Genomic DNA, 24,972 nt, shown 5'->3' with positions numbered 1-24,972 from the left:
TTCATGCCACTTAGGTTTCAAGGATGAAAGGTTGGAACATGGGCAATCATTTCCTGGAGATGGTAATGGTAATTTTTCTTTTGGCAGGCAGAATTGGAATATCAAATTAAAGGATGCTACCTCTGCTGCTCAAGCGACGGCTGTGTTTGTAGAACATGCAAGCCTAGCTTCCAGAGCTATTATAGTACTTGCAAGGCAATATTGTGTCGATGATGGTGGTTCATGCCACTTAGGTTTCAAGGTTGAAAGGTTGGAACATGGGCAATCATTTCCTTGAGATGGTAATGGTAATTTATTTGTTGGTAGGCAGAATAGGAACATGAAATTTAAGGACGCTACCTCTACTTTTCAAGCAGTGGTTGAGTTTGCAGAACATGCAAGCCTAGCTGCCAGAGCTGTTGTAGAACTTTAAAGGCAATATTGTGTTGATGATGGTGGTTCATGCCACTTTGTTTTCAAGGAAGAAAGGTTGGAACACGGGTAATCATTTCCTGGAAATGGTAATGGTAATTTTTCTGTTGGCAGGCAGAATTGGAACATGAAATTTAAGGATGCTACCTCTGGTGCTCAAGCAGCAGCTAAGTTTGCAGAACATGCAAGCCTAGCTGCCAGAGCTGTTGTAGAACTATAAAGGCAATATTGTGTTGATGATGGTGGTTCATGCCATTTAGGTTTCAAGGATGAAAGGTTGGAACATGGGCAATCATTTCCTGGAGATAGTGATGGTAATGTTTCTATTGGTAGGCAAAATTGAAACATGAAATTTAAGGATGCTACCTCTGCTGCTCAAGTAGCGACTAAGTTTGAAGAACATGCAAGCCTAACTGCCAGAGCGATTGTAGAACTTTCAAGGCAATATTGTGTTGATGATGCTGGTTCATGCCACTTTGTTTTCAAGGATGAATGGTTGGAACATGGACAATCTTTTCCTTGAGATGTTAATGGTAATCTTTCTGTTGGCAAGTAGAATTGGAACATGAAATTTAAGGATGCTTCCTCTGCTGCTCAAGCAGCGGCTGAGATTGCAGAACATGAAAGCCTAGCTACCAGAGCTGTTGGAGAACTTTCAAGGCAATATTGTGTTAATGATGGTGGTTTATGCCACTTAGATTTCAACGTTGAAAGGTATATGGGCAATCATTTCCTGGAGATGGTGATAGTAATGTTTCTGCTGGCAGGTAGAATTGGAACATGAAATTTAAGGATGCTACCTCTGCTGCTCAAGTAGCGACTGAGTTTGCAGAACATCCAAGCCTAGCTGCCAGAGCTGTTGTTGAACTTTCAAGGAAATATTGTGTTGATGATGGTAGTACATGCCACTTTGTTTTCAAGGATGAAAGGTTTGAACATGGACACTCATTTCCAGGAGATAGTGACAGTAATGTTTCTACTGGCAGGCAGAATTGGAACATGAAATTTAAGGATACTACCTCTGCTGCTCAAGTAGCGACTGAGTTTGCAGAAAATGCAAGCCTAGCTGCCAGAGCTGTTGTAGAACATTCAAGGAAATATTTTGTTGATGATGGTAGTACATGCCACTTAGTTTTCAAGGATGAAAGGTTTGAACATGGGCACTCATTTCCTGGAGATAGTTATAGTAATGTTTCTTTTGGCAGGCAGAATTGGAACCTGAAATTTAAGGATGCTACCTCTGCTGCTCAAGCAGCGGCTAAGCTGCCAGGGCTATTGTAGAACTTGCAAGGCAATATTGTATTGATGATGGTGGTTCATGCCACTTAGGTTTCAAGGATGAAAGGTTGGAACATGGGCAATCATTTCCTGGAGATGGTAATGATAATTTTTCTTTTGGCAAGCAGAATTGGAGCCTGAAATTTAAGGATGCTACCTCTGCTGCTCAAGCATTGACTAACTTTGCAGAACATGCAAGCCTAGCTATCAAGGCTATTTTAGAACTTGCCAGGCAATATTATGTTGATGATGGTGGTTCATGCCACTTAGGTTTCAAGGATAAAATGTTGGAACATGGGCAATCATTTCCTGGAGATGGTAATGGTAATTTTTCTTTTGGCAGCCAGAATTGGAATATGAAATTAAAGGATGCTACCTCTGTTGCTCAGGCAACGGCTTTGTTTGCAGAACATGCCAGCCTAGCTTCCAGAGCTATTATAGTACTTGCAAGGCAATATTGTGTTGATGATGGTGGTTCATGCCACTTAGGTTTCAAGGATGAAAGGTTGGAACATGGGCAATCATTTCCTTGAGATGGTAATGGTAATTTTTTTGTTGGTAAGCAGAATAGGAACATGAAATTTAAGGACGCTACCTCTACTTTTCAAGTAGTGGCTGAGTTTGCAGAACATGCAAGTCTAGCTGCCAGAGCTGTTGTAGAACTTCAAAGGCAATATTGTGTTGATGATGGTGGTTCATGCCACTTAGGTTTCAAGGATGAAAGGTTCGAACACGGGTAATCATTTCCTTGAGATGGTAATGGTAATTTTTCTGTTGGCAGGCAGAATTGGAACATGAAATTTAAGGATGCTACCTCTGTTGCTCAAGCAACAACTGAGTTTGCAGAACATGCAAGCCTAGCTGCCAGAGCTGTTGTAGAACTATAAAGGCAATATTGTGTTGCTGATGGTGGTTCATGCCACTTAGGTTTCAAGGATGAAAGGTTGGAACATGGGCAATCATTTCCTGGAGATGGTGATGGTAATGTTTCTGTTGGCAGGCAAAATTGAAACATGAAATTTAAGGATGTTACCTCTGCTGCTCAAGTAGCGACTGAGTTTGAAGAACATGCAAGCCTAACTGCCAGAGCTATTGTAGAACTTTCAAGGCAATATTGTGTTGATGATGCTGGTTCATGCCACTTTGTTTTCAAGGATGAAAGGTTGGAACATGGACAATCATTTCCTTGAGATGTTAATGGTAATCTTTCTGTTGGCAAGTAGAATTGGAACATGAAATTTAAGGATGCTTCCTCTGCTGCTCAAGCAGCGGCTGAGGTTGCAGAACATGAAAGCCTAGCTACCAGAGCTATTGGAGAACTTTCAAGGCAATATTGTGTTAATGATGGTGGTTCATGCCACTTAGATTTCAAGGATGAAAGGTTGGAACATGGGCAATCATTTCCTGGAGATGGTGATAGTAATGTTTCTTCTGGCAGGTAGAATTGGCTTTTCCTTTTGTATATTTACAGTCAATTATATGTTCTTTTTGACTAACTACGTAGTATTCTTCTCTTTGTCTTTTGAACCAATTTTTTATTGTAGGTACTTCAAATATTTTTTCACCACTGAGGTCTAACTCTTTTCCTTTTATTTGTTCAAAGATATTATTATCGAATATAATTTTTTGTTCTGAGGATTCTTCATCTTTATATTCTTCTCGTGTTATTACTTTTATTTCTTTTTCAGTCATTAGGTTTCATCATCTTCTTTTGTTATTTCATCTCCTATTTCATCTTCTATTTCATCTTCTATATCTGATATTTCATACACACTGTCTTCGCTATCTAGTTCATAATCTATATATTCCATCTGCATATATTCTTCATTATCAATTATGATTTCAGTTATTTGTTTTTTCTTTGGGTTTCTAGGTGCTTTACAGTCTTTAGCTATATGTCCTAATTTTCCACAGTTATAACAAGTACATTCTGTTAGTTTCTTTTTTGGTCTAAATGGTCTTTTATTCTGATAATTTTTTACATAATATCTTTTTCTTGGTTTTTTATTTTTATATTTTGACTTATATTTATTATATTTCTTTGTTTTCCATTTTTTATTATAATATTTATCTGTACATCCAAATTGTGGTGCTGTTTTATTTTTACAACATCTTAAGTTTTTTATTAATATTTTTTCCATTTTTGTTTCTTCTTTATATTTTTCACATAATTGTACAAACCATTGTTGTAGGAATTTTATTCTAGCTCCTAAAGTATCTGTTAATCCTGCTTCATTCCATTCTTTTATTATTTTAGAATTAAAAGGTTCTGGTAATTTTGTGAAATATAATTTTCTTATTTCTTTACTTTCTTCTGTATTATATGTTCCTTTATAATAATATTCTCTAAATGCACAAGTATATTCATCTATATAGCACATATTACATATTGCTAATTTTGTTATTAGATTTCTATTTGTTAGTTTTTCTTTATTTTGTTCTTCAATTTCTGTAGTCATACTACTAAATTCATTTCTTGTGGCTATTTCATATTTGTATAGTATTTCTATATTTGTTGTTGCTATTTCACCATTAAATTTTTTATTGCTTCTTAAGGTATCTATACTTTCTCTTGTTAGATTGTGTAACCATAATTTTACGGTTCCTATAAGTGTTCTTTCTATATATCCTGGTGTTTCTGTCATTCCTATTTTATTATCTACTAATTGTTTAGATAAATATCCTATCCATAGTTGGATTGTTTTATTTATATCTGCTACGCAATCTAAATCTAAAAAATTATATTGTTCAGATATTGGTTTTGGTGTCCATTTTTTATTTAACCTACTATTCCATAGTGTATCATATCTATCAGATTGTTCATAGTTAGCTGTATAATAATTTGGGTTTAATCCTTTCGGATTTTTTACACCCGATGTACTCGGCTTTTCATCCATATTTACATCTCCTGTGTTTATTTCTATATTTTTTATTTTTTCTATATTTTCTAGAAGTTCTGTATATGTTTCACTTATTTCACTCGATTCTGATTTTTGGTCATCTATATTGTCATCTGTATCTATTTTATCTATTTCTTCAATTCTAGGAATTTCTTCTGGTTGTAATATTTGTTTAAATTTATTTATTTCATCTGTTAATTCTATTTCTTTATTTTTCTCTCTTTGCTTATTTTCATATATTGCTTTTAACATATTTAATTCTTTTTCTAATGCTATAATTTTTATGTTTTTAGTTTCTTCCAATTGTTGTATTTCTTTGCTTGCTTGTTTTTTAATGATTTCGATTTCTTTTTTCTTATCAATTTCTTCATTTTTTCTACTTATTCTGGTCATAGCTGTTAAGCTATCTTCTAGTCTTGCTGTTTCTTTTTCTATCATTAAGTATAATTGGTCTCCTATTTTTTTATATCTTCTACCTAAGTTTGAAACAATTATTTTTATTTTTAATCCGTCTTGGTTTTCATAGGTTTTTTCATCTATTGCAAATTCTTCTTTGTTCATTTTTAATCTATAGCTCTGATATCCAACCTTTCACCCTTGAAAACTAAGTGGAATTAACCACCATCATCAACACAATATTGCCTTGAAAGTTCTACAACAGCTCTGGCGGCTAGGCTTGCATGTTCTGCCAATTCAGTCGCTACTTGAGCTGCAGAGGTAGCATCCTTAAATTTCATGTTCCTATTCTTCCTGCCAATAGACAAATTACCATTACCATATGAAGGAAATGATTGCCCATGTTCCAACCTTTCATCCTTGAAACCTAAGTGGGATGAACAACTATCATCAACATAATATTGCATTGAAAGTTCTACAACAGCTATGGCATCGAGGCTTGCATGTTCTGCAAACTCAGCCATGGCTTGAGCAGCAGAGGTAGCATCCTTAAATTTCATGTTCCAATTCTGCCTACCAACAGAAAAATTACCACTACCCTCTCTAGGAAATGATTGCCCATGTTCCAACCTTTTATCCTTGAAACCTAAGTGGCATGAACCACTATCATCAACACAATATTGCCTTGAAAGTTCTACAATAGCTCTGGTAGCTAGGCTTGCATGTTCTGCAAACTCAGCTGCTGCTTGAGCAACATAGGTAGCATCCTTAAATTTCATGTTCCAATTCTGCCTGCCAATTACCATTACCATCTCCAGGAAATGCTTGCCCATGTTCCAACCTTTCATACTTGAAACCTAAGTGGCATGAACTACCATCATCAACACAATATTGCCTTGAAAGTTTTATAACAGCTCTAGCAGCTAGGCTCGCATGTTTTGCAAACTCAGCCGCTGCTTGAGCAACATAGGTAGCATCCTTAAATTTCATGTTCCAATTCTGCCTGCCAATAGAAAAATTACCATTACCATCTCCAGGAAATGCTTGCCCATGTTCCAACCTTTCATCCTTAAAACCTAAGTGGCATGAACCACCATCATCAACACAATATTGCCTTGAAAGTTCTACAACAGCTCTGGCAGCTAGGCCTGTATGTTCTGTTAACTCAGCCGCTACTTGTGCAGCAGAGGTAGCATCCTTAAATTTCATGTTCCAATTCTGCCTGCCAACTAAAAAATTACCATTACCCTCTCTAGGAAATGATTGCCCATGTTCCAACCTTTTATCCTGGAAACCTAAATGGCATTAACCACCATCATCAACACATTATTGCCTTGAAAGTTCTACAACAGCTCTGGCAGCTAGGCTTGCATGTTCTGCAAATTCAGTCGCTACTTGAGCAGCAGAGGTAGCATCCTTAAATTTCATGTTCCATTTCTTCCTGCCAATAGAAAAATTACCATTACCATATGAAGGAAATGATTGCCCATGTTCCAACCTTTCATCCTTGAAGCCTAAGTGGCATGAACCACCATTATCAAAACAATATTGCCTTGAAAGTTCTACAACAGCTCTGGCAGCTAGGCTTGGATGTTCTCCAAACGCAGCCGCTGCTTGAGCAGCAGATGTAGCATCCTTAAATTTCATGTTCCAATTCTCCCTGCCAATAGAAAATTTACCATCTCCAGGAAATGATTGCCCATGTTCCAACCTTTTATCCTTGAAACCTAAGTGGCATGAACCACCATCATCTACACAGTATTGCCTTGAAAGTTCTACAATAGCTCTGGCAGCTAGGCTTCCATTTTCTGCAAACTCAGCCGCTTCTTGAGCAACATAGGTAGCATCCTTAAATTTCATGTTCCAATTCTGCTTGGCAACGGAAAAATTACCATTACCATCTCCAGGAAATGCTTGCCCATGTTCTAACCTTTCATCCTTAAAACCTAAGTGGCATGAACCACCATCATCAACACAATATTACCTTGAAAGTTCTCCAAAAGATCTGGCAGCTAGGCTTGCATGTTCTCCAAACTCAGCCGCTGCTTGAGCAAGTAGAGGTAGCATCCATAAATTTCATGTTCCAATACTGCCTGCCAACAGAAAAATTAACATTACCATCTCAAGGAAATGATTGCCCATGTTCCAACCTTTCATCCTTGAAAACTAAGTGGAATTAACCACCATCATCAACACAATATTGCCTTGAAAGTTCTACAACAGCTCTGGCGGCTAGGCTTGCATGTTCTGCAAATTCAGTCGCTACTTGAGCAGCAGAGGTAGCATCGTTAAATTTCATGTTCCTATTCTTCCTGCCAATAGACAAATTACCATTACCATCTTCAGGAAATGATTGCTCATGTTCCAACCTTTCATCCTTGAAACCTAAGTGGCATGAACCACTATCATCAACACAATATTACCTTGAAAGTTCTACAATAGCACTGGCAGCTAGGCTTGGATGTTCTGCAAACTCAGCCGCTACTTGAGCACCAGAGGTAGCATCCTTAAATTTCTTGTTCCAATTCTGCCTGCCAATAGAAAAATTACCATTAACATCTCCAGGAAATGCTTGCCCATGTTCTAACCTTTCATCCTTAAAACCTAAGTGGCATGAACCACCACCATCAACACAATATTTCCTTGAAAGTTCTCCAAAAGATCTGGCAGCTAGGCTTGCATGTTCTCCAAACTCAGCCGCTGCTTGAGCAGTAGAGGTAGCATCCATAAATTTCATGTTCCAATACTGCCTGCCAACAGAAAAATTAACATTACCATCTCAAGGAAATGATTGCCCATGTTCCAACCTTTCATCCTTGAAAACTAAGTGGAATTAACCACCATCATCAACACAATATTGCCTTGAAAGTTCTACAACAGCTCTGGCGGCTAGGCTTGCATGTTCTGCAAATTCAGTCGCTACTTGAGCAGCAGAGGTAGCATCCTTAAATTTCATGTTCCTATTCGTCCTGCCAATAGACAAATTACCATTACCATCTTCAGGAAATGATTGCCCATGTTCCAACCTTTCATCCTTGAAACCTAAGTGGCATGATCCACTATCATCAACACAATATTACCTTGAAAGTTCTACAACAGCACTGGCAGCTAGGCTTGGATGTTCTGCAAACTCAGCCGCTACTTGAGCAGCAGAGGTAGCATCCTTAAATTTCTTGTTCCAATTCTGCCTGCCAATAGAAAAATTACCATTAACATCTCCAGGAAATGCTTGCCCATGTTCTAACCTTTCATCCTTAAAACCTAAGTGGCATGAACCACCACCATCAACACAATATTTCCTTGAAAGTTCTCCAAAAGATCTGGCAGCTAGGCTTGCATGTTCTCCAAACTCAGCCGCTGCTTGAGCAGTAGAGGTAGCATCCATAAATTTCATGTTCCAATACTGCCTGCCAACAGAAAAATTAACATTACCATCTCAAGGAAATGATTGCCCATGTTCCAACCTTTCATCCTTGAAAACTAAGTGGAATTAACCACCATCATCAACACAAAATTGCCTTGAAAGTTCTACAACAGCTCTGGCGGCTAGGCTTGGATGTTCTCCAAACGCAGCCGCTGCTTGAGCAGCAGAGGTAGCATCCTTAAATTTCATGTTCCAATTCTCCCTGCCAATAGAAAATTTACCATCTCCAGGAAATGATTGCCCATGTTCCAACCTTTTATCCTTGAAACCTAAGTGGCATGAACCACCATCATCTACACAGTATTGCCTTGAAAGTTCTACAACAGCTCTGGCTGCTAGGCTTGCATTTTCTGCAAACTCAGCCGCTGCTTGAGCAACATAGGTAGCATCCTTAAATTTCATGTTCCAATTCTGCTTGGCAACGGAAAAATTACCATTACCATCTCCAGGAAATGCCTGCCCATGTTATAACCTTTCATCCTTAAAACCTAAGTGGCATGAACCACCATCATCAACACAATATTACCTTGAAAGTTCTCCAAAAGATCTGGCAGCTAGGCTTGCATGTTCTCCAAACTCAGCCGCTGCTTGAGCAGTAGAGGTAGCATCCATAAATTTCATGTTCCAATACTGCCTGCCAACAGAAAAATTAACATTACCATCTCAAGGAAATGATTGCCCATGTTCCAACCTTTCATCCTTGAAAACTAAGTGGAATTAACCACCATCATCAACACAATATTACCTTGAAAGTTCTACAACAGCTCTGGCGGCTAGGCTTGCATGTTCTGCAAATTCAGTCGCTACTTGAGCAGCAGAGGTAGCATCGTTAAATTTCATGTTCCTATTCTTCCTGCCAATAGCCAAATTACCATTACCATCTTCAGGAAATGATTGCTCATGTTCCAACCTTTCATCCTTGAAACCTAAGTGGCATGAACCACTATCATCAACACAATATTACCTTGAAAGTTCTACAACAGCACTGGCAGCTAGGCTTGGATGTTCTGCAAACTCAGCCGCTACTTGAGCACCAGAGGTAGCATCCTTAAATTTCTTGTTCCAATTCTGCCTGCCAATAGAAAAATTACCATTAACATCTCCAGGAAATGCTTGCCCATGTTCTAACCTTTCATCCTTAAAACCTAAGTGGCATGAACCACCACCATCAACACAATATTTCCTTGAAAGTTCTCCAAAAGATCTGGCAGCTAGGCTTGCATGTTCTCCAAACTCAGCCGCTGCTTGAGCAGTAGAGGTAGCATCCATAAATTTCATGTTCCAATACTGCCTGCCAACAGAAAAATTAACATTACCATCTCAAGGAAATGATTGCCCATGTTCCAACCTTTCATCCTTGAAAACTAAGTGGAATTAACCACCATCATCAACACAATATTGCCTTGAAAGTTCTACAACAGCTCTGGCGGCTAGGCTTGCATGTTCTGCAAATTTAGTCGCTACTTGAGCAGCAGAGGTAGCATCCTTAAATTTCATGTTCCTATTCGTCCTGCCAATAGACAAATTACCATTACCATCTTCAGGAAATGATTGCCCATGTTCCAACCTTTCATCCTTGAAACCTAAGTGGCATGATCCACTATCATCAACACAATATTACCTTGAAAGTTCTACAACTGCACTGGCAGCTAGGCTTGGATGTTCTGCAAACTCAGCCGCTACTTGAGGAGCAGAGGTAGCATCCTTAAATTTCTTGTTCCAATTCTGCCTGCCAATAGAAAAATTACCATTAACATCTCCAGGAAATGCTTGCCCATGTTCTAACCTTTCATCCTTAAAACCTAAGTGGCATGAACCACCACCATCAACACAATATTTCCTTGAAAGTTCTCCAAAAGATCTGGCAGCTAGGCTTGCATGTTCTCCAAACTCAGCCGCTGCTTGAGCAGTAGAGGTAGCATCCATAAATTTCATGTTCCAATACTGCCTGCCAACAGAAAAATTAACATTACCATCTCAAGGAAATGATTGCCCATGTTCCAACCTTTCATCCTTGAAAACTAAGTGGAATTAACCACCATCATCAGCACAAAATTGCCTTGAAAGTTCTACAACAGCTCTGGCGGCTAGGCTTGCATGTTCTGCAAATTCAGTCGCTACTTGAGCAGCAGAGGTAGCATCCTTAAATTTCATGTTCCTATTCGTCCTGCCAATAGACAAATTACCATTACCATCTTCAGGAAATGATTGCCCATGTTCCAACCTTTCATCCTTGAAACCTAAGTGGCATGAACCACTATCCTCAACACAATATTACCTTGAAAGTTCTACAACAGCATTGGCAGCTAGGCTTGGATGTTCTGCAAACTCAGCTGCTACTTGAGCAGCATAGGTAGCATCCTTAAATTTCATGTTCCAATTCTGCTTGCCAACAGAAAAATTACCATTACCATCTTCAGGAAATGCTTGCCCATGTCCCAACCATTCATCTTTGAAACCTAAGTGGCATGAACCAATATCATCAACACAATATTGCCTAGAAAGTTCTCCAACAGCTCTAGCAGATAGGCTTGCATGTTCTCCGAAATCAGCCACTGCTTGAGCAGTAGAGGCAGCATCCTTAAATTTCATGTTCCAATACTGCCTGCCAACAGAAAAATTACCATTACCATCTCAAGGGAATGATTGCCCAAGTGCCAACCTTTCATCCTTGAAAACTAAGTGGAATGAACCACCATCATCAACACAATATTGCCTTGAAAGTTCTACAATAGCTCTGGCAGCTAGGCTTGCATGTTCTACAAACTCAATCTCTACTTGAGCAGCAGAGGTAACATCCTTAAATTTCATGTTACAATTCTGCCTGCCAATTGAAAAATTACCATTACCATCTCCAAGAAATGATTGCACATGTTCCAACCTTTCATCCTTGAAAACTAAGTGGCATGAACCACCATCATCAACACAATATTGCCTTGAAAGTTCTACAACAGCTCTGGCAGCTAGGCTCGCATGTTTTGCAAACTCAGCCGCTGCTTGAGCAACATAGGTAGCATCCTTAAATTTCATGTTCCAATTCTGCCTGCCAATAGAAAAATTACCATTACCATCTCCAGGAAATGCTTGCCCATGTTCCAACCTTTCATCCTTAAAACCTAAGTGGCATGAACCACCATCATCAACACAATATTGCCTTGAAAGTTCTACAATAGCTCTGGCAGCTAGGCTTGGATGTTTTGCACACTCAGTCGCTACTTGAGAAGCAGAGGTCGCATCCTTAAATTTCATGTTCCAATTGTGCCTGCCAATAGAAAATTTACCATCTCTAGGAAATGATTGCCCATGTTCCAACCTGTTATCCTTGAAACCTAAGTGGCATGAACCACCATCATCAACTAAAATATTGCCTTGAAAGTTCTACAACAGCTGTGGAAGCTAGGCTTGCATGTTCTTCAAACTCAGTCGCTAATTAAGCAGCAGAGGTAGCATCCTTAAATTTCATGTTCTAATTCTACTTGCCAACAAAAGAATTACCATTACCATCTCAAGGAAATGATTGCCCATGTTCCAACCTTTCATCCTTGAAAACTATGTGGCATGAACTACTATCATTAACACAGTATTGCCTTGAAAGTTCTAGAACAGCTCTGGCAGCTAGGCCTGCATGTTTTGCAAACTCAGCCACTGCTTGAGCAGCAGAGGTAGCATCCTTAAATTTCATGTTCCAATTCTACCTGCCAACAGAAAAATTACCATTACCCTCTCTAGGAAATGATTGCCCATGTTCGAACCTTTTATCCTTGAAACCTAAGTGGCATGAACCACCATCATCAACACAATATTGCCTTGAAAGTTCTGCAACAGCTCTGGCAGCTAGGCTTGCATGTTCTGCAAACTCAGCCGCTGCTTGAGCAAAATAGGTAGCATCCTTAAATTTCATGTTCCAATTGTGCCTGCCAACGTAAAAATTACCATTACCATCTCCCAGAAATGCTTGCCCATGTGCCAACCTTTCATCCTTGAAATCTAGGTGGCATTAACCACCATCATCAACACAATATTGCCCTGAAAGTTCTCCAACAGCTCTGGCAGCTAGGCTTGCATGTTCTCCAAACTCAGCCGCTGCTTGAGTAGTAGAGGTAGCATCCTTAAATTTCATGTTCCAATTGTGCCTGCCAATAGAAAATTTACCATCTCCCAGAAATGATTACCCATGTTCCAACCTTATATCCTTGAAACCTAAGTGGCATGAAGCACCATCATCAACCAAAATATTGCCTTGAAAGTTCTACAACAGCTCTGGAAGCTAGGCTTTCTTCAAACTCAGTCGCTAATTGAGCAGCAAAGGTAGCATCCTTAAATTTCATGTTCCAATTCTACCTGCCAAGAGAAATATTACCATTACCATCTCAAGGAAATGATTGCCCATGTTCCAACCTTTCATCCTTGAAAACTATGTGGCATGAACCACCATCATCAGCACAGCATTTCCTTGAAAGTTCTACAACAGCTGTGGAAGCTAGGCTTGCATGTTCTTCAAACTCAGTCGCTAATTAAGCAGCAGAGGTAGCATCCTTAAATTTCATGTTCCAATTCTACTTGCCAACAAAAGAATTACCATTACCATCTCAAGGAAATGATTGCCCATGTTCCAACCTTTCATCCTTGAAAACTATGTGGCATGAACTACTATCATTAACACAGTATTGCCTTGAAAGTTCTAGAACAGCTCTGGCAGCTAGGCCTGCATGTTTTGCAAACTCAGCCACTGCTTGAGCAGCAGAGGTAGCATCCTTAAATTTCATGTTCCAATTCTACCTGCCAACAGAAAAATTACCATTACCCTCTCTAGGAAATGATTGCCCATGTTCGAACCTTTTATCCTTGAAACCTAAGTGGCATGAACCACCATCATCAACACAATATTGCCTTGAAAGTTCTGCAACAGCTCTGGCAGCTAGGCTTGCATGTTCTGCAAACTCAGCCGCTGCTTGAGCAAAATAGGTAGCATCCTTAAATTTCATGTTCCAATTGTGCCTGCCAACGTAAAAATTACCATTACCATCTCCCAGAAATGCTTGCCCATGTGCCAACCTTTCATCCTTGAAATCTAGGTGGCATTAACCACCATCATCAACACAATATTGCCCTAAAAGTTCTCCAACAGCTCTGGCAGCTAGGCTTGCATGTTCTCCAAACTCAGCCGCTGCTTGAGTAGTAGAGGTAGCATCCTTAAATTTCATGTTCCAATTATGCCTGCCAATAGAAAATTTACCATCTCCCAGAAATGATTACCCATGTTCCAACCTTATATCCTTGAAACCTAAGTGGCATGAAGCACCATCATCAACCAAAATATTGCCTTGAAAGTTCTACAACAGCTCTGGAAGCTAGGCTTTCTTCAAACTCAGTCGCTAATTGAGCAGCAAAGGTAGCATCCTTAAATTTCATGTTCCAATTCTACCTGCCAAGAGAAATATTACCATTACCATCTCAAGGAAATGATTGCCCATGTTCCAACCTTTCATCCTTGAAAACTATGTGGCATGAACCACCATCATCAGCACAGCATTTCCTTGAAAGTTCTACAACAGCTCTGGCAGCTAGGCCTGTATGTTCTGTTAACTCAGCCGCTACTTGTGCAGCAGAGGTAGCATCCTTAAATTTCATGTTCCAATTCTGCCTGCCAACTGAAAAATTACCATTACCCTCTCTAGGAAATGATTGCCCATGTTCCAACCTTTTATCCTTGAAACCTAAGTGGCATTAACCACCATCATCAACACAATATTTCCTTGAAAGTTCTACAACAGCTCTGGCAGCTAGGCTTGCATGTTCTGCAAATTCAGTCGCTACTTGAGCAGCAGAGGTAGCATCCTTAAATTTCATGTTCCATGTCTTCCTGCCAATAGAAATATTACCATTACCATATGAAGGAAATGATTGCCCATGTTCCAACCTTTCATCCTTGAAACCTAAGTGGCATGAACCACCATCATCAAAACAATATTGCCTTGAAAGTTCTACAACAGCTCTGGCAGCTAGGCTTGGATGTTCTCCAAACTCAGCCGATGCTTGAGCAGCAGAGGTAGCATCCTTAAATTTCATGTTCCAATTCTCCCTGCCAATAGAAAATTTACCATCTCCAGGAAATGATTGCCCATGTTCCAACCTTTTATCCTTGAAACCTAAGTGGCATGAACCACCATCATCTACACAGTATTGCCTTGAAAGTTCTACAATAGCTCTGGCAGCTAGGCTTGCATTTTCTGCAAATTCAGTCGCTACTTGAGCAGCAGAGGTAGCATCCTTAAATTTCATGTTACTATTCGTCCTGCCAATAGACAAATTACCATTACCATCTTCAGGAAATGATTGCCCATGTTCCAACCTTTCATCCTTGAAACCTAAGTGGCATGATCCACTATCATCAACACAATATTACCTTGAAAGTTCTACAACAGCACTGGCAGCTAGGCTTGGATGTTCTGCAAACTCAGCCGCTACTTGAGCAGCAGAGGTAGCATCCTTAAATTTCTTGTTCCAATTCTGCCTGCCAATAGAAATATTACCATTAACATCTCCAGGAAATGCTTGCCCATGTTCTAACCTTTCATCCTTAAAACCTAAGTGGCATGAACCACCACCATCAACACAATATTTCCTTGAAAGTTCTCCAAAAGATCTGGCAGCTAGGCTTGCATGTTCTCCAAACTCAGCCGCTGCTTGAGCAGTAGAGGTAGCATCCATAAATTTCATGTTCCAATACTGCCTGCCAACAGAAAAATTAACATTACCATCTCAAGGAAATGATTGCCCATGTTCCAACCTTTCATCCTTGAAAACTAAGTGGAATTAACCACCATCATCAACACAAAATTGCCTTGAAAGTTCTACAACAGCTCTGGCGGCTAGGCTTGCATGTTCTGCAAATTCAGTCGCTACTTGAGCAGCAGAGGTAGCATCCTTAAATTTCATGTTCCTATTCGTCCTGCCAATAGACAAATTACCATTACCATCTTCAGGAAATGATTGCCCATGTTCCAACCTTTCATCCTTGAAACCTAAGTGGCATGAACCACTATCATCAACACAATATTACCTTGAAAGTTCTACAACAGCATTGGCAGCTAGGCTTGGATGTTCTGCAAACTCAGCTGCTACTTGAGCAGCATAGGTAGCATCCTTAAATTTCATGTTCCAATTCTGCTTGCCAACAGAAAAATTACCATTACCATCTTCAGGAAATGCTTGCCCATGTCCCAACCATTCATCTTTGAAACCTAAGTGGCATGAACCAATATCATCAACACAATATTGCCTAGAAAGTTCTCCAACAGCTCTAGCAGATAGGCTTGCATGTTCTCCGAAATCAGCCACTGCTTGAGCAGCAGAGGCAGCATCCTTAAATTTCATGTTCCAATACTGCCTGCCAACAGAAAAATTACCATTACCATCTCAAGGGAATGATTGCCCAAGTTCCAACCTTTCATCCTTGAAAACTAAGTGGAATGAACCACCATCATCAACACAATATTGCCTTGAAAGTTCTACAATAGCTCTGGCAGCTAGGCTTGCATGTTCTACAAACTCAATCTCTACTTGAGCAGCAGAGGTAACATCCTTAAATTTCATGTTACAATTCTGCCTGCCAATTGAAAAATTACCATTACCATCTCCAAGAAATGATTGCACATGTTCCGACCTTTCATCCTTGAAAACTAAGTGGCATGAACCACCATCATCAACACAATATTGCCTTGAAAGTTCTACAACAGCTCTGGCAGCTAGGCTCGCATGTTTTGCAAACTCAGCCGCTGCTTGAGCAACATAGGTAGCATCCTTAAATTTCATGTTCCAATTCTGCCTGCCAATAGAAAAATTACCATTACCATCTCCAGGAAATGCTTGCCCATGTTCCAACCTTTCATCCTTAAAACCTAAGTGGCATAAACCACCATCATCAACACAATATTGCCTTGAAAGTTCTACAATAGCTCTGGCAGCTAGGCTTGGATGTTTTGCACACTCAGTCGCTACTTGAGAAGCAGAGGTCGCATCCTTAAATTTCATGTTCCAATTGTGCCTGCCAATAGAAAATTTACCATCTCTAGGAAATGATTGCCCATGTTCCAACCTGTTATCCTTGAAACCTAAGTGGCATGAACCACCATCATCAACTAAAATATTGCCTTGAAAGTTCTACAACAGCTGTGGAAGCTAGGCTTGCATGTTCTTCAAACTCAGTCGCTAATTAAGCAGCAGAGGTAGCATCCTTAAATTTCATGTTCCAATTCTACTTGCCAACAAAAGAATTACCATTACCATCTCAAGGAAATGATTGCCCATGTTCCAACCTTTCATCCTTGAAAACTATGTGGCATGAACTACTATCATTAACACAGTATTGCCTTGAAAGTTCTAGAACAGCTCTGGCAGCTAGGCCTGCATGTTTTGCAAACTCAGCCACTGCTTGAGCAGCAGAGGTAGCATCCTTAAATTTCATGTTCCAATTCTACCTGCCAACAGAAAAATTACCATTACCCTCTCTAGGAAATGATTGCCCATGTTCGAACCTTTTATCCTTGAAACCTAAGTGGCATGAACCACCATCATCAACACAATATTGCCTTGAAAGTTCTGCAACAGCTCTGGCAGCTAGGCTTGCATGTTCTGCAAACTCAGCCGCTGCTTGAGCAAAATAGGTAGCATCCTTAAATTTCATGTTCCAATTGTGCTTGCCAACGTAAAAATTACCATTACCATCTCCCAGAAATGCTTGCCCATGTGCCAACCTTTCATCCTTGAAATCTAGGTGGCATTAACCACCATCATCAACACAATATTGCCCTGAAAGTTCTCCAACAGCTCTGGCAGCTAGGCTTGCATGTTCTCCAAACTCAGCCGCTGCTTGAGTAGTAGAGGTAGCATCCTTAAATTTCATGTTCCAATTGTGCCTGCCAATAGAAAATTTACCATCTCCCAGAAAAGATTACCCATGTTCCAACCTTATATCCTTGAAACCTAAGTGGCATGAAGCACCATCATCAACCAAAATATTGCCTTGAAAGTTCTACAACAGCTCTGGAAGCTAGGCTTTCTTCAAACTCAGTCGCTAATTGAGCAGCAAAGGTAGCATCCTTAAATTTCATGTTCCAATTCTACCTGCCAAGAGAAATATTACCATTACCATCTCAAGGAAATGATTGCCCATGTTCCAACCTTTCATCCTTGAAAACTATGTGGCATGAACCACCATCATCAGCACAGCATTTCCTTGAAAGTTCTACAACAGCTCTGGCAGCTAGGCCTGTATGTTCTGTTAACTCAGCCGCTACTTGTGCAGCAGAGGTAGCATCCTTAAATTTCATGTTCCAATTCTGCCTGCCAACTGAAAAATTACCATTACCCTCTCTAGGAAATGATTGCCCATGTTCCAACCTTTTATCCTTGAAACCTAAGTGGCATTAACCACCATCATCAACACAATATTGCCTTGAAAGTTCTACAACAGCTCTGGCAGCTAGGCTTGCATGTTCTGCAAATTCAGTCGCTACTTGAGCAGCAGAGGTAGCATCCTTAAATTTCATGTTCCAATTCTCCCTGCCAATAGAAAATTTACCATCTCCAGGAAATGATTGCCCATGTTCCAACCTTTTATCCTTGAAACCTAAGTGGCATGAACCACCATCATCTACACAGTATTGCCTTGAAAGTTCTACAACAGCTCTGGCAGCTAGGCTTGCATTTTCTGCAAACTCAGCCGCTGCTTGAGTAGCAGAGGTAGCATCCTTAAATTTCATGTTCCAATTCTCCCTGCCAATAGAAAATTTACCATCTCCAGGAAATGATTGTCCATGTTCCAACCTTTTATCCTTGAAACCTAAGTGGCATGAACCACCATCATCTACACAGTATTGCCTTGAAAGTTCTACAACAGCTCTGGCAGCTAGGCTTGCATTTTCTGCAAACTCAGCCACTGCTTGAGCAACATAGGTAGCATCCTTAAATTTCATGTTCCAATTCTGCTTGGCAACGGAAAAATTACCATTACCATCTCCAGGAAATGCTAGCCCATGTTCTAACCTTTCATCCTTAAAACCTAAGTGGCATGAACCACCATCATCAACACAATATTGCCTTGAAAGTTCTCCAAAAGATCTGGCAGCTAGGCTTTCATGTTCTCCAAACTCAGCCGCTGCTTGAGCAGTAGAGGTAGCATCCATAAATTTCATGTTCCAATACAGCCTGCCAACAGAAAAATTAACATTACCATCTCAAGGAAATAATTGCCCATGTTCCAACCTTTCATCCTTGAAAACTAAGTGGAATTAACCACCATCATCAACACAATATTTCCTTGAAAGTTCTACAACAGCTCTGGCAGCTAGGCTTGCATGTTCTCCAAACTCAGCCGCTGCTTGAGTAGTAGAGGTAGCATCCTTAAATTTCATGTTCCAATACTGCCTGTCAATAAAGAAATTAACATTACCATCTCAAGGAAATGATTGCCCATGTTCCAACCTCTCATCCTTCAAAACTAAGTGGAATGAACCACCATCATCAACACAATATTGACTTGAAAGTTCTACAACAACTCTGGCAGCTAGGCTTGCATGTTCTGCAAATTCAGTCGCTACTTGAGCAGCAGAGGTAGCATCTTTAAATTTCATGTTCCATTTTTTCCTACCAATAGAACAATTACCATTACCATATGAAGGAAATGATTGCCCATGTTCCAACCTTTCATCATTGAAACCTAAGTGGCATGAACTGCCATCATCAACACAATATTGCCTTGAAAGTTCTACAATAGCTCTGGCAGCTAGGCTTGCATGTTCTGCAAACTCAGCGGCTGCTTGAGCAATATAAGTAGCATCCTTAAATTTCAGGTTCCAATTCTGCCTACCATCAGAAAAATTACCACTACCCTCTCTAGGAAATGATTGCCCATGTTCCAACCTTTTATCCTTGAAACCTAAGTGGCATGAACTGCCATCATCAACACAATATTGCCTTGAAAGTTCTACAATAGCTCTGGCAGCTAGGCTTGCATGTTCTGCAAACTCAGCGGCTGCTTGAGCAATATAAGTAGCATCCTTAAATTTCATGTTCCAATTCTGCCTGCCAATAGAAAAATTACCATTACCATCTCCAGGAAATGCTTGCCCATGTTCCAACCTTTCATCCTTGAAACCTAAGTGGCACGAACCACCATCATCAACACAATATTGCCTTGAAAGTTCTACAACAGCTCTGGCAGCTAGGTTTGCATGTTCTGCAAACTCAGCCGCTGCTTGAGCAATAAAGGTAGCATCCTTAAATTTCATGTTCCAATTCTGCCTGCCAATAGAAAATTTATCATTACCATCTCCAGGAAATGGTTGCCCATGTTCCAACCTTTCATCCTTGAAACCTAAGTGGCATGAACCACCATCATCATCACAATATTGCCTTGAAAGCCCTACAACAGCTCTGGAAGCTAGGCTTTCTTCAAACTCAGTCGCTAATTGAGCAGCAAAGGTAGCATCCTTAAATTTCATGTTCCAATTCTACCTGCCAAGAGAAATATTACCATTACCATCTCAAGGAAATGATTGCCCATGTTCCAACCTTTCATCCTTGAAAACTATGTGGCATGAACCACCATCATCAGCACAACATTGCCTTGAAAGTTCTACAACAGCTCTGGCAGCTAGGCCTCTATGTTCTGTTAACTCAGCCGCTACTTGTGCAGCAGAGGTAGCATCCTTAAATTTCATGTTCCAATTCTGCCTGCCAACTGAAAAATTACCATTACCCTCTCTAGGAAATGATTACCCATGTTCCAACCTTTTATCCTTGAAACCTAAGTGGCATTAACCACCATCATCAACACAATATTGCCTTGAAAGTTCTACAATAGCTCTGGCAGCTAGGCTTGCATGTTCTGCAAATTCAGTCGCTACTTGAGCAGCAGAGGTAGCATCCTTAAATTTCATGTTCCATTTCTTCCTGTCAATAGAAAAATTACCATTACCATATGAAGGAAATGATTGCCCATGTTCCAACCTTTCATCCTTGAAACCTAAGTGGCATGAACCACCATCATCAAAACAATATTGCCTTGAAAGTTCTACAACAGCTCTGGCAGCTAGGCTTGGATGTTCTCCAAACTCAGCCGCTGCTTGAGCAGCAGAGGTAGCATCCTTAAATTTCATGTTCCAATTCTCCCTGCCAATAGAAAATTTACCATCTCCAGGAAATGATTGCCCATGTTCCAACCTTTTATCCTTGAAACCTAAGTGGCATGAACCACCATCATCTACACAGTATTGCCTTGAAAGTTCTACAACAGCTCTGGCAGCTAGGCTTGCATTTTCTGCAAACTCAGCCGCTGCTTGAGTAACATAGGTAGCATCCTTAAATTTCATGTTCCAATTCTGCTTGGCAACGGAAACATTACCATTACCATCTCCAGGAAATGCTTGCCCATGTTCTAACCTTACATCCTTAAAACCTAAGTGGCATGAACCACCATCATCAACACAATATTGCCTTGAAAGTTCTCCAAAAGATCTGGCAGCTAGGCTTGCATGTTCTCCAAACTCAGCCGCTGCTTGAGCAGTAGAGGTAGCATCCATTAATTTCATGTTCCAATACTGCCTGCCAACAGAAAAATTAACATTACCATCTCAAGGAAATGATTGCCCATGTTCCAACCTTTCATCCTTGAAAACTAAGTGGAATTAACCACCATCATCAACACAATATTGCCTTGAAAGTTCTACAACAGCTCTGGCGGCTAGGCTTGCATGTTCTGCAAATTCAGTCGCTACTTGAGCAGCAGAGGTATCATCCTTAAATTTTATGTTCCTATTCTTCCTGCCAATAGACAAATTACCATTACCATCTTCAGGAAATGATTGCTCATGTTCCAACCTTTCATCCTTGAAACCTAAGTGGCATGAACCACTATCATCAACACAATATTACGTTGAAAGTTCTACAACAGCACTGGCAGCTAGGCTTGGATGTTCTGCAAACTCAGCCGCTACTTGAGCAGCAGAGGTAGCATCCTTAAATTTCATGTTCCAATTCTGCCTGCCAATAGAAAAATTACCATTAACATCTCCAGGAAATGCTTGCCCATGTTCTAACCTTTCATCCTTAAAACCTAAGTGGCATGAACCACCATCATCAACACAATATTGCCTTGAAAGTTCTCCAAAAGATCTGGCAGCTAGGCTTGCATATTCTCCAAACTCAGCCGCTGCTTGAGCAGTAGAGGTAGTATCCATAAATTTCATGTTCCAATACTGTCTGCCAACAGAAAAATTAACATTACCATCTCAAGGAAATGATTGCCCATGTTCCAACCTTTCATCCTTGAAAACTAAGTGGAATTAACCACCATCATCAACACAATATTGCCTTGAAAGTTCTACAACAGCTCTGGCGGCTAGGCTTGCATGTTCTGCAAATTCAATCGCTACTTGAGCAGCAGAGGTAGCATCCTTAAATTTCATGTTCCTATTCTTCCTACCAATAGACAAATTACCATTACCATCTTCAGGAAATGATTGCCCATGTTCCAACCTTTCATCCTTGAAACCTAAGTGGCATGAACCACTATCATCAGCACAATATTACCTTGAAAGTTCTACAACAGCATTGGCAGCTAGGCTTGGATGTTCTGCAAACTCAGCCGCTATTTGAGCAGCATAGTTAGCATCCTTAAATTTCATGTTCCAATTCTGCTTGCCAACAGAAAAATTACCATTACCATCTTCAGGAAATGCTTGCCCATGTCCCAACCATTCATCTTTGAAACCTAAGTGGCATGAACCAATATCATCAACACAATATTGCCTAGAAAGTTCTCCAACAGCTCTAGCAGATAGGCTTGCATGTTCTCCGAAATCAGCCACTGCTTGAGCAGCAGAGGCAGCATCCTTAAATTTCATGTTCCACTACTGCCTGCCAACAGAAAAATTACCATTACCATCTCAAGGAAATGATTGCCCAAGTTCCAACCTTTCATCCTTGAAAACTAAGTGGAATGAACCACCATCATCAACACAATATTGCCTTGAAAGTTCTACAATAGCTCTGGCAGCTAGGCTTGCATGTTCTACAAACTCAATCTCTACTTGAGCAGCAGAGGTAACATCCTTAAATTTCATGTTCCAATTCTGCCTGCCAATTGAAAAATTACCATTACCATCTCCAAGAAATGATTGCACATGTTCCAACCTTTCATCCTTGAAAACTAAGTGGCATGAACCACCATTATCAACACAATATTGCCTTAAAAGTTCTACAACAGCTCTGGCAGCTAGACTTGCATGCTCTGCAAACTCAGTCGCTACTTGAGTAGCAGAGGTAGCATCCTTAAATTTCATGTTCCAATTCTGCCTGCCAATAGAAACATTAACATTACCATCTCCAGGAAATGATTGCCCTTGTTCCATCCGTTAATCCTTGAAACCTAAGTGGCATGAACCACCATCATCAACACAATATTCCCTTGAAAGTTCTACAACAACTATGGCAGCTAGGCTTGCATGTTCTGCAAACTCAACCGCTTCTTGAGCATAAGAGGTAGCATCCTTAAATTTCATTTTCCAATTCTGCCTGCCAATAGAAAATTTACCATCTCCAGGAAATGATTGCCCATGTTCCAACCTTTTATCCTTAAAACCTAATTGGCATGAACCACCATCATCAACACAATATTGCCTTGAAAGTTCTACAACAGCTCTGGCAGCTAGGCTTGCATGTTCTGTAAACTCAGTCGTTGCTTGAGCAGCAGAGGCAGCATCCTTAAATTTCATGTTCCACTACTGCCTGCCAACAGAAAAATTACCATTACCATCTCAAGGAAATGATTGCCCAGGTTCCAACCTTTCATCCTTGAAAACTAAGTGGAATGAACCACCATCATCAACACAATATTGCCTTGAAAGTTCTACATTAGCTCTGGCAGCTAGGCTTGCATGTTCTACAAACTCAATCTCTACTTGAGCAGCAGAGGTAACATCCTTAAATTTCATGTTCCAATTCTGCCTGCCAATTGAAAAATTACCATTACCATCTCCAAGAAATGATTGCACATGTTCCAACCTTTCATCCTTGAAAACTAAGTGGCATGAACCACCATTATCAACACAATATTGCCTTAAAAGTTCTACAATAGCTCTGGCAGCTAGACTTGCATGCTCTGCAAACTCAGTCGCTACTTGAGTAGCAGAGGTAGCATCCTTAAATTTCATGTTCCAATTCTGCCTGCCAATAGAAACATTAACATTACCATCTCCAGGAAATGATTGCCCATGTTCTAACCTTTAATCCTTGAAACCTAAGTGGCATGAACCACCATCAACAACACAATATTGCCTAGAAAGTTGTCCAACAGCTCTGGCAGCTAGGCTTGCATGTTCTCCAAAATCAGCCACTACTTGAGCATCAGAGGCAGCATCCTTAAATTTCATGTTCCAATTCTGTTTGCCAACAAAAAAATTACCATTACCATCTTCAAGAAATGATTGCCCATGTTACAACCTTTCATCCTTGAAAACTAAGTGGCATGAACCACCATCACCAACACAATATTGCCTTGAAAGTTCTACAATAGCTCTGGCAGCTAGGCTTGTATGTTCTGTAAACTCAGTCGCTGCTTGAGCAGCAGAGGTAGCATCCTTAAATTTCATGTTCCAATTCTGCTTGCCAACAGAAAAATTACCATTACCATCTTCAAGAAATGCTTGCCCATGTTCCAACCTTTCATCCTTAAAACCTAAGTGGCATGAACCACCATCATCAACACAATATTGCCTAGAAAGTTCTACAACAGCTCTGGCAGCTAGGCTTGCATGTTCTCCAAAATCAGCCACTGCTTGAGCAGCAGAGGCTGCATCCTTAAATTTCATGTTCCAATACTGCCTGCCAACAGAAAAATTACCATTACCATCTCAAGGAAATGATTACCCAAGTTCCAACCTTTCATCCTTGAAAACTAAGTGGCATGAACCACCATCATCAACACAATATTGCCTTGAAAGTTCTACAATAGCTCTGGCAGCTAGGCTTGCATGTTCTGCAAACTCAGCCGCTACTTGAGCAGCAGAGGTAGCATCCTTAAATTTCATGTTCCAATTCTTCCTGCCAATTGAAAAATTACCATTACCATCTCCAGGAAATGAATTCACATGTCCCAACCTTTCATCCTTGAAACCTAAGTGGCATGAACCAGCATCATCAACACAATATTGCCTTGAAAGTTCTACAATAGCTCTGGCATCTAGGATTGGATGTTCTCCAAACTCCGCCGCTGCTTGAGCAGGAGACGTAGCATCCTTAAATTTCATGTTCCAATACCGCCTGCCAACAGAAAAATTACCATTACCATCTCAAGGAAATGATTGCCCATGTTCCAACCTTTTATCCTTGAAACCTAAGTGGCATGAACCACCATCGTCAACACAATATTTCCTTGAAAGTTCTACTACAGCTCTTTTAGCTAGGCCTGCATGTTCTGCAAACTCAATCGCTACTTGAGCAACAGAGGTAGCATCGTTAAATTTCATGGTTCAATTCTGCCTGCCAATAGAAACATTACCT

The sequence above is a fragment of the Nicotiana tomentosiformis genome, unplaced genomic scaffold (assembly GCF_000390325.3).
Source record: "Nicotiana tomentosiformis unplaced genomic scaffold, ASM39032v3 Un00001, whole genome shotgun sequence".
NCBI lineage: Eukaryota > Viridiplantae > Streptophyta > Magnoliopsida > Solanales > Solanaceae > Nicotiana > Nicotiana tomentosiformis.
Note: the sequence above shows the minus strand (reverse complement) of the source record.